This window comes from Grammomys surdaster, unplaced genomic scaffold (assembly GCF_004785775.1).
Source record: "Grammomys surdaster isolate TR1022 unplaced genomic scaffold, NIH_TR_1.0 372, whole genome shotgun sequence".
Classification (NCBI taxonomy): domain Eukaryota; kingdom Metazoa; phylum Chordata; class Mammalia; order Rodentia; family Muridae; genus Grammomys; species Grammomys surdaster.
Window position 1 is genome coordinate 4,185,404 of NW_021604791.1, and position 19,013 is coordinate 4,204,416.

Sequence of the window (19,013 nt, forward strand, 5' to 3'; positions counted from 1 at the left end):
TCCCTTGTGTATTGTTTTTTTTTTTTTGGTTTTGTTTTCATTTTGTAACTATAAATTCAAGCTTAGGGAAGCTTGTTTTTTATCTTGGAAAACAAAACAAAGACTAAACAAAGCCTTATAGTATTATTTGCAAACCTGACCTCATTTAGAAAGAGGTGTAATTGCATGGCTAGAACACAGCTTCTAGCATGAATGATGCAGGTGACCGGTGATACTAAGAGGAGACAATCCACTGTTGACAAGATTATAATCTGCTGGTGGCATTGCTGAAGAATAGCCCTTGCAAATTTCTAAACAACAGTAAACTCTGTTAGGAATCTCTAAAGTGTTTTACAGGCCAAAAAGGGAACAAAGTTAGTAAAATGCCCCAACAGAGTTTGAGTAAAATACTGGATTTGAGAGTTACTGGAATTGGGTATGTAAAAATAGGGTTGTAGGTTGGGATCATGCTTACAATAGGTCTCAAATTCAAACTACAATACACCACTTCACAGGCCACACGAATTTCCAGGGGCTTTTCGTCTCCCTCAGTAGGTGCTGGCAGAAGGTGTGCTCAGTCGTTTTCCAATATAGATGCCCAGCCCCAAAGCCAACTCGTTCGAAAGGAAGAGAGACGAGATGAAGACCTTTAGGAACTCTGCAGAGAAAATGCCTCCTTTCTTCATAGCTCCACTCTTCCTCATGCTTAGAGACGCAGCACGTTTAGGATGTCTGAAATGGAACTCTTTGGGTGGGATGTTTTCAGGTCTACTGGACCAGTCTGATACCCAGTCTGCACTTTTCTTCAAGGCCTCAATTTCTTTTTCTCCTTCTATAACTTCTTTTTCTGACTGAGAGCTGTGGTCCCTGCTGGTGTGCATCTCAACATCAAACATGATCTGCCCATCTTCTTGTGGCGAAGGGCTGTCACAGTGAGAACTGCCTCTTGAGCTGCTCTGTCCCGACTCATGCTGTGCATCCAGAAGGATCTTCTCCATGTCTCCATTGTGGTTAGAAGACGAGGAAGGAACGTGCTCCAGCCCCCCCCCCCCCTTCTTCCCATTTCCATTATCATTGCCATTGCTGCTGTTCATGGGTAGCTCCACCCAGGAACTGTTGAGGCCAGTGGGCGGCGGCAGGGGCTGCTCGCCTTCCTCGCAGTTGTTGTTGTGCAGGGGAGGCAGCGGCTTGACTAAGTGATACATGATCTGGAGACTGGAAGCGGCACGGCCGCAGGACGACAGTATCAGGCTCTCCAACAGCAACACAACAAGTCGAGTCCCAAATTTCGATTTTGTTGTTAACATTATGCTAGTGGCTACATTTTAACTCATTTTTTATTGGTTATTTGATTCATTTACATTTCCAATGTTATCCCCTTTCCCAGTTTCCCCTCTGCAAACCCCATATCCAATACCCCCTCCCCACGGCTTCTACGATGGTGCTACCCATCTCAACCACCCACCTACTCCCACTTCACTGCGCTATCATTCCCCTATATTGGGGCATCCAGCATCCACAGGACCAAGAGCCTTTGCAAACCCTTTCAGCTCTTTTAATCCTTCCCTTAACTCTGCCTTTGGAGTCCCCTTGCTCAGTCCGATGGTTGACTGCAAACATCTGCATCTATATTGGTTAAGCTCTGGCAGAGCCTCTCAGGGGACAGCTTTACCAGGCTCCTGCCAGCAAGCGCTTCTTGGCATCAGCAATAGTGTCTGGGTTTGGTGTCTGCAGATGGGATACTCTCTGGATAGCCTTTCCTTCAGTCCCTGCTCCACTCTTTGCCCCTGCCTTTCTTGCAGACAGGAACAATTCTGGGTTAATATTTTGATCATATTCTTGAAGTGGATGGGTGACTCCATCCCAAACTGAGTGGCCATGCCTAACCTCTAGATATAGCCTCTTGAGATTCTCTTTCCCCTTTGTTTGGCATTTTAGCTAATGTCATCCCATTGGGTCCTGGGAGCCTCTTGCTTTCCTGACATCTGGGACTTTTTAGGGGCTACCCCCATTTCCTCACCCCTCTTTCCTATACCCAAAAGATGCTCCAACATATAACAAAGACACATGCTCCACTATGTTCATAGCAGCCTTATTTATAATAGCCAGAAGCTGGAAAGAACCCAGATGTCCTTCAACAGAGGAATAGATACAGAAAATGTGGTATATTCCAATGATGCATACATAGGTACAATTAACAGAAGAATGGTTTTCCAAGATTGAATCCAACGTTGAGAATCATTTCTGTTTTACACCCAGAAATGCAGCTTGGTAGATTTCAGAATTAACTAATGATTTCATTTTCTATTTAATGATGTGATGAAATCTATTTTCTTGGTTCTTGATCCTGGATTGGTATTAAAAATAGGCTTCCAGCCTCAAATGTTCTTTCGAATCTAGTTCTCAGGGAATGTCTTCTCCATTGTCATCTATTTATCTTGAATTCTTAGGACCATCCTGTCAAGGAACTGAACACTGAGAAAAAAGATCAAGGTCTAGAAAATTGTCCATTTCATCCAGATTTTCTTAGAAGCTTGAACAAAATAATCATGGGAGAAAATATGGAGACAAAGTGTGGAGCAGAGATAGAATGAAAGGCCATCAAGAGACTGCCCCACTTGGGGATCCATCCAATATACAGTCACCAATACCAGACACGACACTACCATGGATGCCAAGAACTGCATGCTGTCAGGAACCTGATATAGTTGTCTCCTGAGAGGCTCTGTCAGAAACTGACATAATATAGATAGACAGCCAAACATTGTACTGAGCACAGAGTCCCCAACAGTGGAGTTAGAGAAAGGACTGAAAGAGCTGAAGGGGTTTAGAACTCATAAGAAGAACAATAATATCAACCAAAAAGAACCCCCAGAGCTCTCAGGGACTAAACCACCAACCAAGGAGTACACACTGAGGGACCCATGGCTCAAGCAGCATATGTAGCAGAGGATGGCCTTGTAGGACATCAGTGGGAGGAAAGGCCCTTGGTCGTGTGAAGGATCTATTCCCCAATATAGGGTAACAGCAGGGCGGAGAGGCTGAAATGGGTAGGTGGGTGAGGGAATACCTTCATAGAAGCAGGTGGGTTGGGATAGGAGGTTTCTGGGGGGAAACAGAGAAAGGGGATTACATATGAAATGTAAATAAAGAAAATATCTAATAAGTAAAACTTTAATTTTTTCTAAAAAAAAAGGAAGAAAAAGGTACACGATCAGTTTTTGTTGTAATTTTCAGTTAATTAACAATGATATGCGGACAAACCATATGCACAATGCAGTCAACCTGAACAGTGAACTAGACAAAAGGATGCAAGACATCAAATTTGTTATGATTTTGTTTTGCAGGAAGTTGTAACAGAAACAGAATGAAACAATATTTTATTTATAAAATATTTTTGTCATATGTACCTACTTAGGGAATCAAGAATGTACAATGGATGTTTACTTCATATAATATCCATGTATATGTTTAGGGACAGCTAAAATGTCTGTTAATTTTCTTATCTGAACAATATCTGTGTTCAATAGCAAGGACATTTTCTTCAGTATAAAAATAGTCATACATTATTTAAATGTACCACATTTTCTGTATCCATTCCTCTGTTCAAGGACATCTGGGTTCTTTCCAGCTCCTGAAATTATAAATAAGTTTATAAATAAATTATAAATAAGTTTGCTATGACCATAGTAGAGCATATGTTCTTGTTATATGTCAGAACATCTTCTGGGTGAGAGGTATAGCTGGGTACTCAGGTAATGCTATGTCCAATTTTCTGAGAAACCATCAGACTGATTTTCCAGGGTGGTTGTACGAGCTTGCAATCCCACCAACAATAGAGGAATGTTCCTCTTTCTCCATATTCTTGCCAGCATCTGCTATCAACTGAGTTTTTGATCTTATCCATTCTGACTGGTGTGACGTGGAATCTCAGGGTTGTTTTGATTTGTATTACCCTGATGCCTAAGGATGTTGAACATTTCTTTAGGTGCTTCTCAGTCATTCTTGCTTCTTCAGCTGAAAATTCTTTGTTTATATCTGTACCCCATTTTTAGTAGGGTTATTTGGTTGTCTGGAGTCTAATTTCTTGAGTTCTTTGTATATATTGGATATTAGCCCTCTATGGGATATAGGATTGGTAAAGTTCTTTTCCCTATCTGTTCGTTGCCATTTTGGTCTATGGACAGCGTCCTTTGCTTTACAGAAGCTTTGCAATTTTATGAGGTCCATTTGTCAATTCTTGATCTTAGAGCATAAGCAATTGGTGTCCTGTTCAGGAACTTTTCCCATGTCTAGGAATTTGAGGTTCTTTCCTAACTTCTCTGATATTAGTTTAAGTATATCTGGTTTTATGTGAAGGTCCTTTATCCACTTGGACTTGAGCTTTGTACAAGAAGATAAGTGTGGATCAATTTGCATTCGTCTACATACTGACCTCCAGTTAAACCAACACCATTTGTTGAAAATGCTGTCCTTTTTCCACTGGACAGTTTTCACTCCTTTGTCAAAGATCAAGCTACCATAGGTGTTTGGGTTCATTTCTGTATCTTCAATTCTATGCCATTGATCATCCTGCCCGTCTCTGTACCAATACCATGCAGTTTTTATCGCTATTGCTCTGTAGTACAGTTTGAGGTCAGGGATGGTGATTCTCCCAGAAGTTCTTTTATTGTTGAGAATAGTTCTCTCTATCCTGAAGTTTTTGTTATTCCAAATCAATTTGTAAATTGCTTTTTCTATCTCTATTAAGAATTGAATTGAAATTTTGACGTGGATGACATTGAATCTGTAGATTGCTTTCAGCAAGGTGGACATTTTTACTATATTAATCCTGCCATTCCATAAGCATGGGAAATCTTTCCATCTTCTGAGATCTTCAATTTTTTCTTCTGCAACTTAAAGTTCTTGTCATATAGATCTTTTATTTGCTTTGTTAGATTCACACCAAGGTATTTTATATTATTTGTGACTATTGTGAAGGACATCATTTCCCTAATTTGTTCTCAGCCTGTTTATCCTTCAAGTAGAGGAAGGCTACAGATTTTTTTTTAGTTGATTTTATATCCAGTCACTTTGCTGAAGTTGTTTATCACTGTTAGGAGTTCCCTGGTGGAAGCTTTGGGGTCACTTAAGTAAACTATCATACCATCTACAAATAATGATATTTTGACTTCTTCATTTCCTATTTGTATCCCTTTGACTTCCATTGTTGTCTAATTGCTCTGGCTAGGATTACAGCACTATATTGAATAGGTAAAGAGAGAGTGGGCAGCCTTGTCTAGTCCCTGATTTTAGTGGGATTGCTTCAACTTTCTCTCCATTTAGTTTGATATTTGCTACTGGTTTGCTGTATATTGCTTTTTCTATGTTTAGGTATGGGCATTGAATTCCTGCTCTTTTCAACACTTTTACCATGAAGAAATATTGAATTTTGTTAAATAGTTTCTCATCATTTAGTGAGATGATCATGTGATTTTTTTCTTTGAGTCTGTTTTTATAGTGGAATACATCCATGAATTTTTGAATATTGAACCATCCCTGCATTCCTAGGATAAAGCCTATTTGATCATGTTGGATGATTATTTTGATGTGTTTCTGGATTCAGTTTCCAAGAATTTTATTGAGAATTTTTGCATTGATATACAAAAGGGAGATGGTCTAAAATTTTCTTTCTTTGTTGTGTCTTTGTGTGGTTTAGCTGTGAGCATAATTGTGTCTTCATAGAACAAATTTAGTAGTGTTCCTTCTGTTTCTACTTTGTCAAATAGTTTGAAAAGAATTGGTATTAGGTCTTCCTTGAAGGTCTGATAGAATTCTGCACTAAAACCACCTGGTCCTGTTTTTTGTTTTTTTTTTTTTTTTTTTTTTTGTGGAGAGACTTTTAATGACTGCTATTTCTTTACAGGTTATGGGGCTGTTAAGATGGTTTATCTGCTCCTAATTTAACTTTGGTACCTGGTATCAGTCTAGAAACTTCTCCATTTCATCCAGATTTTCCCATTTTTGGGAGTATTACTCAGCTATCAAAAACAATGAATTTGTGAAATTCTTAGCCAAATGGATGTGACTAGAATATATCATCCTGAGTGAGATAACCCAATCACAAAAGACTACACATGGTATGCACTCACTGATAATTGGCTATTACCCCAAAAGCTTGCAACACCCAAGATACAACTCACAGACCATATGAATCTCATAAAGAATGAAGACCAAAGTGTGGGTGTTCTGGTCCTCCTTAGAAGGAGTAACAAAATACTCATGGGAGCAAATATGGAGGCATAGTGTGGGACAAAAACTGAAGGAGGGGTCTTCTGGAGACTGTTCCACGTGGGTGGGTATCCACACCATGTGCAGTCACCAAAAGTAGATACTCATATGGATGCTAGGAAGTTCATGCTGACAGGATCCTGATATAGCTGTCTCCTTAGATGTCTGCCATACCCTGACATATACAGAGGCATATGATCACAGCTAACTATTGAACTGATCATGGGGTTCCCAATGGAGGAGTCAGAGGGAAGACTAAAGGAGTTGAAAGGGTTTGTGCCTCCATGGGGAAAGCAACAACACCAACCAACCAAAGCTCCCAGAGTCTAAACCACCAGCCTTGGAGCAAATAGGGAGGGACCCATGGCTCCTGTTGTATATGTAGGGGAGGATGGCCTTATTGGTCATAGATGGGAGAGGATGTCCTTGGTCCAGTGAAGGCTGGATGACCCAGTGTTTGGGAATTCGAGGGTGGGGAGTTGGGAGTGGTTTGGTGGGTGAGGGCACATCTTCATAGAAGAAGGAGGATGGGGGATGGGATTGAGGGTTCCTGGGTGGAGTGGAAATGGGGAAAAGGGATAACATCTAAAATGTAAATAAAATATCCAATAAAAATAATATTAAAAAAAGAAAAAAAATAATTAGTAAGGGACCTTTGGGGAAAATTTCAAAGGTGAAGAGATTCAGGATATTAACAGAATGATTATAAGGGAAAGACTTCAATAGTAGGGGTTTCGGAGGGTTGGTAGAAAAGATGAATAATAATTAAAAGTAAAAACATTTCAATAAAAACATATGGAAAACAAAATTAGTTATACAATGAAACACACAGAATTCTGAGAAAATAATCCATATTTACTGACTTTTTAAATTCTGTTTTAAAAAGGAATCTTGAAATAGAAAAGATACTGAAATAGCATGCATCTCAAACAAGAATGTGCATGAATGTCAGAAAGGCAACATAAATGAATGTGAATCTAGAGAAAGTCACATTAGCCAACTAGAAAAGGCAGCCAACCTCTAGTGTTGTTACAAAATTACAGCCAGGCCATAGAGGGTGAGGCCTTAGGGTCTAGACATACTAATGATTTGATACAATATGTGCCACAATGCTACATACAATTACCAAATTTTAAATATTAGCATTTAACTCAGTTAAAAAAATCACATCCTCATGTTCCAATATTTGCAAAACTGCAAGAAGAACTTAAAGTTTAAATGTATATCTACAGTCTGTGAATAGAAACTAATTAGTCTGCTTAGTGATTTGAAAATGTTTGGGTTCTATAAAGCCTAACAATAAAATAGGGTTCTTTGGTAAAAACATACTAAAATGGAATGCATTAGATGTTATTAGTCTAGTATATCATACTTTTAACTGCATTCGTGTCATTAGCAATGGTTTATAACCACTTCTCATTGCTACAGAAAGGAGAAAAATAGTAATAATAATAGAACTATATAAAATAATGAACCTTAGGGACAAGATACTTGTATATAATTTGCTAAAAGAACAAAACAAATACTGTATTTAGTACTACATTTAACGTGGATAGCTTAAATATAATTTCCTTCCATGAAATCCATTTTCAGCCTTTTATAAACCTTTTTACTTTTATATAAATATATAAATATATCTAGACATACACACATAACACATACATTCACAAACAAACAAACATGTGTATATATTTGTACATATAGACAGATACAAAGAGAAGATAGTCCTGAAATTGTGAAACTAATGAAGAAATATGAAATAATGTAGCTTCAAACTAATTGCCACCTTTTCTCTCAAGATAAAATTCAAGGTTGACAACAAGGTCTTACATTATCTTGTGCCCTCTTATCTCTCTGAGTCCATATCTTCCAAAAACTTACCATCGAAATATCTACTATCAATTAATCGCTTCCTACCTTAGAAAGTCACAACACTTATTCTTGCTTTGGGGACTTTGTTTTTGAATTCTCTTCTGTGAGACTGTATCACAGAAACATGTATTATTTTGTATTTACTTTTTCTATAACAGTATCAGGTAGATTATAGATCTCTGGTTCACTATTTTCAAGGTACATGGAAGATTAACTTTGAACAGTGAAATAGAAGTAAATGTAGCTATTTGCTTAACAGTGTTGTCTGCTGGCCTCATGCTTTCTTTATACTATGTGTGCGATATTGGAAGTACTTACTGATCTAGAGCATCTATTGCCCTACACTCCCAGTGATGACACGAGGACCATCAACTGGGCATTTTTTATGGACATGAGCTAAGTTAACACTTAATTTTTATTATTATAAGATGAAGATTTTTAAAATTTGATTTAGCATTGATTTTTCAGAAATTTTAGTTCTTTTTGGTTGAGCGTCTATCAACATATAGGACAGAAAGTTTTTATGGTTATTTCACTGAAGTATGCATTTGCTCACTTTTTTTCCCCTGTGTGTGTTCAGAAATATTTGTGAGCATGTTTATATTTGCATGTCCAGACTGGAAGACATACTCCAGCAGTTACATCACTCATCTTCATTTTTGTTTGTTTGGTTTTTAGACAGCAGCTCCCATTGCCTAGAAACCACAAAGAAGACTATTTTGCTTTGCCAGTATGCCACTGGGATCCACCTGTATCAAATCTCCAAGCTCAGTTATTACAGGAATAGTCCAGCATCCTCAGCTTTTTCTTTCTCACATGGGTTCTAGGAATCAAATAGTAATTTTTTGGTACAAAATACATAATAGAACCCCTACTTCACATAACAGCTTGAAGATACTTTCTGTGACTCTCCTTCATGCATTTGCTGACAATCCTATGTTCTTCTGGCTTATTTGCCGTTCAGTTTTTTTTTTAATAATACCTTCCCAGTTTCAGTATGGACAGACATAATTTTTTTAGATTTCAATTATAGGAAACTGGTTACGTTTTTCAGAAAATGTCCACTTACTGTTCATATTCTTAATGCATAGGTGTTTTGGGGATTTTTGTTTGCCTGTTTGTTTGTTTTTGAGGTAGGTTGGGCCTTGTTCTGGAATATTCTTTTACACTATTCACTCCTTCCAATGTAGCCATCTTCTCTATGTTTACTTTTCAATGATTTTTTTTCCGTCATGGTTGGGTCATAGAGAACTTTGCCACCCAAGGGAATTAATGGAGATAAAGGGCTTCTGAGAGTGGATAGTCATCATCTTCAAAGACAAAGCAATGAGTGACTTACTCACACTCCAATGGAAAAGAAGGCATCACATTTATACCCACAGCACGTGAATGGCCCTGACTAGACCCAATAGGTCACAGGAAAAAGAAATATCTGAAGGTGAGACTGGGACTTGTAGAAGGAGGAGAAGGAACAGAAGGAGGAAAAGGAGGAGGAAGAGGAGGAGGAGAACAAAGAGGAGGAGGAGGAGAACAAGGAGGAGGAAGAGGAGAAGGAGGAGGAGGAGGAGAAGGAGGAGGAGGAGGAGGATAAAATATGGAGTTGTGCATGACTAGAATAAACACATGGGTAAAATTGCTAAATAATACATTTTTAAAAAATATATTGTAGGGCATGGGAGAAATGAGTGAGGATTACAGACTTTCTGGTCTTGCAGAGATCCTGAGTTTAGTTCTCAGACTCAATCCAGAAGGCTCACCATCACCTGTAATTTCAACTTCAAGGAATAAGATGTTTCCATGTGGCCTCTGTGACACCCATATGCATGTACACACAAACACAGAAATACATATGCATATAAATAAATAATGAAAGGCTTAAATGTATAAAAAGAAGGAAAGTGAGACTACCACATGGGAGGCGGCCCCCCACTTCCCTCATTCCATCATCTTCTGTTATCAGGTAGACCTTTGACTATTTTTCAAGTGTATTTTTAAAATTTTTGTTTCCATTAATGAATTAACTTATTCACTTTACATCCTGATTGCAACCCCCTGCCCCTTTCTCCTCCCAGTCTGCCCCTTCATTCTGCCCCTCCTGCCTTCAATGCTGAGAATAGGGAAGTATCACCCTAGGTACCAATCCACCCTGACACCTCCAGTCACTGCAGTACTACATGCATTCTCTCCCACATAGGCCTAACAAAGTATCCAACTTAAGGGAACAGGATTCGCAGGCAGGCAACAGAGTCAGGGTAAGATCCTTCTCCAGTTGTTGGTTGAAGACCAAGCTGCATATCTACTACATCTGCGGTATATGTACAGGGGGTAGGTGGAGGTAGAGGTAGGTCCAAGTCTTGTATGCTCTTTGGTTGATGGTTCAGTGTCTGGGAGCCCCCAAGGTTCCAGGTTAGCTGACTCTGTTGGTGGAGTCCCTATCTCTTCCAGGTTTCTCAATTCTTCCCTCAACTCTTTTATAGGATTTCTTGAGCTTGTCTAATGTTTGGCTGTGGGTCTCTACATTTATTTCAATAACCTACTGGGTAGAGCTTCTAAGAGGATAGTTATGCTAGGTTCCTGTTTGTAAATCAAGGCTGACAGACACAAACATAGCCTGAGACACCAAGGTAGTTGAAGGAGAAAGGTAGGCCTTCAATGTGTCCATTGATCCTCTGAGAACATCTCGATACATTTCCCCCAAATAGGCAGGGGTTGCTACTGAATTCATTTACATTTGTCTCGTATAGGGCACCTGAGTATCAAGGCTAGCAGTGACAAATATAGCTATCAACAGTGTCTTTGCATGTTGTATCATTGTGACAAGGCTTTAACCAACAAAGAGGTGCAAAGTCTCACAGTATGTCCCTGAGTATTTACTACCTACGTAGTCACAAATAGCAGCTATTTCCTGAATCCACACAGAGTTCCATGGGGACATGGCTAACTGGCAGATCCATCAAAGTTGAGTTCACAGAGGTCTCCAAGGAATCCAGGAGCATAGTCATAGAAGTAAGCACCAACTGCATCCTTACACAAAGCACCATGTAGACACAGCTGGAATCCACATTCATCAATTTCCAACTCACACTTCCCAGGGAATACTCTTGAGGACAAATACATGTATCTTCCTATTTCATTGAGGCAAACAGACTCATTCATTGAAGGATCAGAAACACATTCATCCAATTCCAAATGGCAATGCCTGCCTTGGTATTCAGGCACACAGAAGCAGGAGTGGGCATTGATTCTATCCTGGCACACAGTCCCATTGCATCCAGGGCTGGAAGTATGCTCATTGTGATTTGTCTCACAGAACTTTCCAGTCTATCCAGCAGGGTAAATTGAGATAGGGTGCTCAGGGTCTTTATGGAAGGTGCCTCCATGTTTGCAGGTATTCCCTCCAGAGGAATTAGTGGCAGTTTCATGGGTCAACCCACTATACCCTGGAGGACATTCATACAGGAAATCCCTTTCTGCTGGCTTATTCACACACATGGCATTTTCTTGACAAGGACTGAAGAAGCAAGTTTATTTTAGATCTTCCATTCTTTTAATTATCAGCTATGTCCAATCAGCAATTGTTGTCTTGTGAAAAACCCTTGTGCATGGAATTGTTTGGCAGTAATTGAAGAGACCCCTCTTATTGTTTTTATTGCAAAACAAATCCTGGCACCTCATATCACTGTAGAACTAGGTATATCCTCACCCACTGAAGGAAATCAGGACAGCCCATTTAGGGGGGCAGAATCATAGACAGGCAGTAGAATCAGAGAAAGTCCCTGCTTCTGTTGTTGGAGACCCATATGAAGACTATGCTATATATCTGCTACACATGTGCAAGGTTGCCTAGGTCCAACCCTTGTATGTTCTCGGTTAGTGTTCAGTCTCTGGGAGCCATCAAGGGTCACTGTTGGTTTTCCTGTGAAATCTCTATTCTCTCTGGGTTCCTCAGTCCTTCCCCCAACTCTTACACTAGATTTCCTGACCTCAGTTTAATTTTTGGGTAAGGGTGTCTGCATCTGTTTGGGTCAGGTTCTGGGTGCAGCCTCTCAGAAGACAACTATGGGAGGCTTTTGTCTGCAAGCATAACAGAGTATCATTAATAGTGTCAGGGACTGGTTATTGCCTGCCTACATCTGTACAGAAACAAGGATGTAATAGAAACAGAGGGAATCACCACCCAATGACTGGCCCAACTTGAGATCCATCCCACGGGCAAGAACCAATCCTTGATCTCAGAATATTTTTATTCTCCTTTACCTTTATTAGAGCTACTTGAACAATAAGTGTACAATTGCTTAGCATCTATTGCAGTAAAGATGTAGATACTGAAACCAATCTCCAACAAGAGATCCGGCGAAGATAACTTAGAATGCTTCCACTTTAATCATCAGTGTAACAGGATTTTTAAAAAGGCTGAGTGTAATATTTTACTCAATTATATTAATCCATTAGGTTTTGTGGGCTGCTGTAACAAAATACCACAAACTGAGTGGTTGAAACAATAATAATTTATTATGTTGTCTATTATTATTTATGTTCTAGAACATAGCGTACTAGTGTAAAGGTTCTGACTGAGTTGATACTTTCTGAAGGCTGTGGCACAAATCTGTTACACGCACATGGTTGAATTTTATCATTGGTATCTAAATGAAGAGATATTACCAACTTTTTTTCTGACCATATTTGTTAGAGGGCTTGTGATAGAAGGTATGCTCAGCTGTTACAGGAATCTCTCCATTGTCTTTTCCGTTTTTGTCATTTGCTACAACATAAATAGCAAAACCTTTGTATAGATAACAAAACTTTTTCTTCAAAACTTTAAATTGTCAGAAATAAGAACTTTGCTCCCAAACTCTTGATGTCACCCCTTTATCTTAATATCTGTGGCATTGTTCTAAAATGAGAAAAGCAGGAAGAATATAATATAAGAAAACTGTGTCTGATGAGCAACAGATTTAAGGAAGAAACAGGCATATTGTGGAGACACATAGCCACACTGTTTCTGACTGTAGAGAAGTAAAACTTGTATTGAACTTTGTGATTTTTTTAATTCTTTGCAGTTTGGGGAGTGGCAAATTGTCTCTCACTGATATGCTTCACATTCAAAATTTATCTTTTTAATATGTGTGATATTACTAGAGACTCTGTTGAAAACTATGAGTTACCAATGTTTTCAGGCAAAATATAGGATATGAAAATAAGGGTTATATATTAGTTTTCTGTTCTGGTGATAAAATACTACAGCAAAGGGAATGTAGATCGTGAAGAGTTTATTTTGGCTTCAAGTCCCAGAGGGAGAGTCCATAACAGTGGAAAAGCACCATAACAGACAACTGGGTAGGAAAATTGAGCCCTGACATCTTCTATCACTTACACAAAGCAGAGAGAGCAAATAGAAATTAGGGGGATATTATGAACACTGAAAGACAACTTGTAGCAATGTACTTCTTCAAACTTCTCCACCTCCTATAACTTCCATAATTCTACAAATAATCCACCAACTAAAACTAAGGATCAAGTGTTCAAGTAATTAGACTGTGGGAGACACTTCTCAGTCTAGTATAAAAAAAATGAAAAGATATAAAGAATTGATCCTCAGAAGAGCAAAGACACAGACAGCTCTTAAATAGATTAGCATTATCCACAGCTGTGACCGTATTTATATAGTACACAAATTTCAGTATAAGCTACAGTCATAGAAGAACAGAGCCCAATCTGTACATATATATTTCAGTTACTGTTGCCAAAATATCACCTCACAAGCTGAGTAGAAACATTGAACCCATCAAGCATAATCTTCAATTAAAATATGATTTAGAATTCAGAAAAATTCTTTAAAAATAACCTGAGTATCTAGGAATCATTTTTCTTCCTGTAAGCACAGTTCATAAGTCATAAAATTAGTGAAAATAAATTCCTATGTCAATTTGAAGTAAACCTTGGCAACATATTTTAAGACAAACTTTATAGTGAAGTACAATTTTCACCCTGGAAAAGTGTCTTAATTTTTTACTGGAATAGGAGACAAAATTCTATCAGTTTTGTTTTTCAAAATCCAATAATTGTGGTTTCAATTTTCTTTAAAAGAATCTGAATTCTGTTTTTGTCTTTCCAAAGAAATAAGCTTCCTGTGGTCTCTGACATATGATTTACAGGTTGTTGGTCTGAGACATTGGGGCAGAAAGTCAATAATCCTTTAGGAAAATCCTGCTGAGACTGAGGATCATCTAATACAAGACATGCAATAAGAATCAATCCACCATTTAGGAGCAAATTTTCCATTCCTTCACTAGAGTCACCACCTGGGATGATTTCCCCAGAGCCTCTGGTGTTTGTCATCAGAGCTCACTGAAGGATAAAGAATACAAAACTTTAAGCCCATGAGGAATGGCTGTTATATGAGGCATCAATTGTCTAGCTTCAGTATAAGAAGAAAAGGAAGAAGTTGCTTGTTCTAATTGGAAATTTTGCAGAAATGGAGTGAGTGAGAAAGGAAGAACTAGTGTTTCACATTCCTCAAAAGCCAGCTTTAATGATGCCAATGTACTGCTACTTTTAATGTCACTTGACCTCCCTGTGGTCTAAATAAGAACACGATTGGAGGATAACAGAACACAGGGAGGAAAATCAGGATCTCTGAGCAATTTTATTACCTGTACATGTTAAGGTAGTTTGAAATAGTCCTTGTTATACCCTTTTAAACTCTTAAATGCTCTTCAGTAGCAAAAGAAACTGTTATTTGATATCCTTGCATACAAGAGAATATCAGAAAAATATTTGGTATTCCAGTCACTGAAACAGCTATAAAAAATTATTGAATCGCATTGTTGGCAATGATGCAATTGCTAACATGCAGAAAATGGTTATAAACAGTAGAAACTCATATTACAATACCCAAACTGTATTATTTAAAATAATAAACTATTATCCTTACATATACAAGATAATCTAATAGTGGAAATCTAGTATAAATCCTGAGAAAATATTAAATACAGAAATTATAGTTTTTATAGTCTACAATGAACCGTAAAATTATGAGTCTTGTACAATATTAAAATAATAAATGCTATTTAAAAATATATGAACACAATCTTTTTACTTTTGTAAAAACTTATTTTGTATGTGTGCATGTGATTTTTTTTACTATTATTAATTGTTTATTATTGTTATTTTTTTTTTTTTGTTTTTGATTGCCTACTGAGGCCAAAGGAAGGCTTCAGATATCCAGGGACTTATGTTGAGTTCTGTGAAAGCATGGCCAGCACTCTTAAACATTGAGCTATATATTCAGCTACAAATATATATGTCATACAATTATATATGTATTATAAAATTATATATATATGCATATATATATATGTAGATAAAAATATGGTATCAGTGAAAGCAAGTACTCAGAATGTATGTTAGCCATGGAGGAACATGCCTATAATCATTCTGATATGGAGTGGAGGCAGGTATTGAACAACTCATAGTTATTGTCAATCATATAGTGTGTTTGATACTGTCTTGTGGCAACATTAGGTTCTATTTAAAAAAAAATCACACACACACACACTGAAAGAATACTTAATTTTTTATTTGCTATGGATTCATGTTATGGATTTTGCATTTTAAGTATGTAAAAATAGTTTTTATATTTAACTTAATTTTAATATCTATATTAAAAAATCTATTATCTGGTATGAATAAATAATACCTATCAGATATGTTAGGAATCTAAAATTAACAATGCAAGTCATTAAAAACTCATGTGCACTGTACAGCATATAATTTTTGACAAACTGCTAATTAACATATAACCACTTACCAATAAACAATTCCTGAATTAATTGTACTAAAAGTTTATCACACCAAGTATATGATACTATCATTAGAATTCATAATTATCTTGTGTTCCCAAAATATGTTGGTTATTAAATAAAAACATCAGTGTCAGATATGAGTTATTTCTATATAAATTTTTGACCAGAGAGTCCTCAAAATCAACCCAAACAACAGCAGTAATTGTCATCTCCCTTGATTGCTCATCATAATTAATTTTAAGCCTTCATCATTGAAAATAATATTTATTTTGGATACAGTAAACTATGAGTAAAATATAGTGTATGATAAAGACTACGTTATTTTTTAAATGGCATATGGTTATTTGGGATCTGAGGCCAACCCCAGAAGAAGGATTTCATACCTAATCCTAAAAATCTGATTTAAGAAAAATCCTATGATCTATGAGGAAATGCCCTAGTGGTAAATTTATTGATGTTCTGCTATGTGATCCATTCAAACTGGATTATAAATATTTACATTTGTACTCATAGATGTTTGCTAGTCCCACCATTGTTCAGATAATTTTTTTGGATTTTGTGGGTTGTGGTTAATACTCTGTGGCTATTATAACCCTGAGTTCATCTATATTAATGACCAACCATCTAGGGTGAAGGGACTTTGAAGAAGATGGATGGGAAAATGTAAGATCCAATGGATGAGGAGGGGAAAATTAAATGCTGTACTAAGGTTACCTTCACAATACTTATGTAAGACTGAGTTAGTCCAAATTCCAGTGTGGATAGGATCCTGAGACATTGCTTCTTTCAGAGGTAGGGTATTCTATTCACCAGAAGTGGATGACTGATGCTGAGGGAGAAAAATTAACTCTTCTTTGGAAACATGTCTAACCAGTAGGTTAGACATGCTTCAAAAATGTAAAAAGCCTATGTGCACATAAGCAGTACAAATCAAAATACATGGCTCACTAATAATAATAAAAAGGGAATTTTCCAGTAAAGAGGTATTGAAGTAGGACAGCAGTAGAGACTGTAATGAGGAAAGAGTGAACTCTTGTGTGGTTCCACACAGAAAAATGAATGCAGACAGCTAAGGAATGCTAAGATCAGAAGAAATCATCCTTCTCAGAGATGAATCTATAATTGATTATCCAGAACCAGGTCATGTGTCCTGAAATTGCACACAGGCACAAAGTTACACACACACACACAGACAAACACATGATTGTTTGCATATTTGTATACGTATATATTATGTGTATTATATAGAAAATATTTAAACTCTATTTATATATATAAATATATTATGACATATACATATATAAATTATGTACAGTATATAAATTATATATTATAGTTAAATATAAATATATTTGTAAATAAATATATATTCAATATGTAATATTAAAATTTAGATTATGTATAAATTATATATATATATATATATATATATATATATATAATCTGTGTGTGTCTATTGTATGTGTATGTGTGTTTATGTTTCTAAGTGTACAGCATTGCAGAGTAAAGTAAGAAGAGGCCATAATCTCGAAAAAGAAGCAAGAAGAGGCATACATGAGAGATGTTGGAGGGAAACCAAATTAGGAGAAAATTCTGCAAACATATTTTAATTTTAAAATGGAAAAAAGAAGACAATCAGACAATCCCCACTACAGACAGACAGGCAGAGAGAACCCAGCATGACAGCAACAGTAGCCATTGTAGGGATGTGAGCTCAAACTTAGGAGGTCAGATCAAGGATTCATGCCAGCACTAACAGGTCCAAGAAGAGAGAGGCTTCACCTGTTGGTTTCAGAAAGATCTAGGCTTTCCTGACTTTTTTTCCCCCAACACACATTTTATTGATTATTTGGAAACTTTACATAATACAGCCAGAACACTTCCAAGTCTTCTGAGGTTTGTTGCCCCGTGCTTGTGACCATTCCACACCAGAAAAACTCTTAAATCCAGTTTATGTTTCCCATATATTCACTGAAACATGGTTGAACTCCTAGTGGCTAGCCTCTAAATAAAAGGGAGTCCTCCCTCAACTGCACACCCACAAGAAGCCATCTATTATGGAAAACTAGACTTCAGCATCCTCATGACAATTTTTTTAAAATTGAATTTATTTTTTACTTACTCTCATTATAACCCACTCACTTCCTACTCCTGGTTACAACGCCATATGGTTCTTTCCGTATCCCTATCTCCTTCTCCTCTGAGCAGGAGAGAGCCTCCCTGTGTATCTCCACACCCTGAAACTTCAAATTTTAGCTATGCTAGGTGCTTTCTCTCCTACTGAGGCCAGACAAGGCAACCCAGCTAAAAGAGCATATCCAAAGTACACTCAACAGCTTTAGGGATAGTCCTGACTCCAGTTGTTTGGGACTTACATGAAGACCAAGCTGCCCATCTGCTAAATATGTGCAGAGTGGCCTAAGTCCAGCCTGTGTATGCTCTTTGGTTGGTGGTTCAGACTCTGAAAGCCCCAGGGACACAGGTTAGTTGACTCTGTTGATCTTCTAGTGGAGTTCCTATCTTCTTCAGGGCCTGAAATCCTTCCTTCTATTCTTCCAAAATAGTTCCTAAGTTCCATCCAATCTTTGGCTGTGAGTGTCTATATCTGTCTGAGACATCTGCTGGGCGGAGCCCTCCGAGGATAGACATATTAGATTCCTGTCTATATGCATAACAGAGTATCATTAATAGTTTCAGGGATTGGTGCTTGTCCATGGGATGGGCTTCACTTTAGGCCAGTTATTGGTTGGCCATTCCCTCAGTCTCTGTTCCATCCCCCTTGTCTGCATTTCCTATAGTCAGGATACATTCTTTGGCCAAAAGTTTTGTGGGTGGTTGATGTCTCTATCTCTCCACTGGGTTCCTGCCTGACTACAAGAAGTGGCTGCTTCATGTTCCATATCCCCATGATCACAATTCTTAAGAGTTCTATTCTATGGCTTCCTGTATAGGCTGTTACATATTTGGAGATTGTGGTGGGAATAGGGGTTGTCACACAAGCCTTCTATGATGCTCTTTCTTAACTGTAAGTCTGCAATTATTGAAACCACTTTAAAAGTAGCTTCTTCATTTTCTCCAGTCAGTTGG

At 37.6% G+C, this 19,013-nt stretch overlaps 2 pseudogenes; both read right to left on the reverse strand.

Annotated features, from left to right (window-relative positions):
* Positions 1-434: 434 nt before the first annotated feature.
* On the reverse strand, positions 435-1,184 carry LOC114632293 (annotated as a pseudogene).
* Positions 1,185-10,706: 9,522 nt separating this feature from the next.
* On the reverse strand, positions 10,707-11,664 carry LOC114632247 (annotated as a pseudogene).
* Positions 11,665-19,013: the final 7,349 nt, after the last annotated feature.